This window comes from Belonocnema kinseyi, chromosome 10, assembly GCF_010883055.1.
Source record: "Belonocnema kinseyi isolate 2016_QV_RU_SX_M_011 chromosome 10, B_treatae_v1, whole genome shotgun sequence".
Taxonomy (NCBI): Eukaryota; Metazoa; Arthropoda; class Insecta; order Hymenoptera; family Cynipidae; genus Belonocnema; species Belonocnema kinseyi.
Genome location: NC_046666.1, coordinates 34,610,616 through 34,611,848, shown reverse-complemented (window position 1 = coordinate 34,611,848; position 1,233 = coordinate 34,610,616).

Here is a 1,233-nt window from a genome sequence, read left to right as displayed (position 1 = left end):
AGATGAAATAATTTTCAGTGAAGTTCCTACCAAAATGAAGTACCTAAACGTACTTTATTGCACTCTAATACATTTTCCGAAGTTTCAGCTCGATATTTTATTTACAAAAAAAGTTCTTAGGTTCAAAAAAACATTCAGTGAACTGAAAAACTCTAGTCGGTAATATAGATATTTAGCTGTGTCACATGCCCTTAAGAATGTAACTACTCAGTTGAAAGTTGAACTATTTTCTTAATTCATGAGAAATAGCCAGATTGAATTTTGAATGAAAACTTTTAAACGCTTAAAAAATTTTTATTATATAAAATTCCATTCCTAAATGTGTTAATTCTCGACTACTGAAGAATCTCGAATAATAAAATTTCCGAATTTTATCATTCTGGAATTTTAATAATCCGAAATTTTTTTATTTGGCCATTTTATTAATGGGGGTTTTTTTAATTTGGAAATTTCATTGATCGAAAATTTTATTATTCAGAAATTTGATTTTTTGGAAATTTTATTATTCGGGAATGATAATAATCTGACATTTTATTCGGGAATTTTTTAATTTAGGAATTGTATTAATCGGGAATTTTCTTACTGGGGAATTTTATTAATCCAAAATTGTATTATTGAAGAATTTTATTAATTGAATTTTTTTTTTTATTCGGGAATTTTCCAATTTGGTAATTTTTTTTATTCGTGAATTATATTAATCGAAATTTTATTCATCCGAAATGATATTATTCGGGAATTTTCAGTCGTTTCGTAAATTCGTATTTGAATGAGCAAGAAAACCCGGGAAAGTACCGTTAATTTCTTTTCAGATTTTAGTGGCCACCCTGACAGATAAAATTAAAATGCCAACTTACCTAAAATTTATTTTAAAAAATTAAACAACGTAAATATTTAAATGCTTAAGGGCATGTGACACAGCTAAATACCTATATTACCGACCACAGTTTTTCAGTTCGCTGAATGTTTTTTTGAACCTAAGAACTTTTTTTGTAAGTAAAATATCGAGCTGAAACTTCGGGAAATATATTAGAGTGCAATAAAGTACGTTTAGGTACTGCATTTTGGTAGAAACTTCATTGAAAATTATTTCAACTTTTTTCTGAACCTCAACATTTTTTGAACGTTCGAACGTTTTTTATACATAAAATATCGGTCTCAAACTTTGAGAAATGCAAGAGCCAAAAGAAAACTACGTTTAAGTACAAAGCTTAATAATAAAAGATGTAAAAAAAT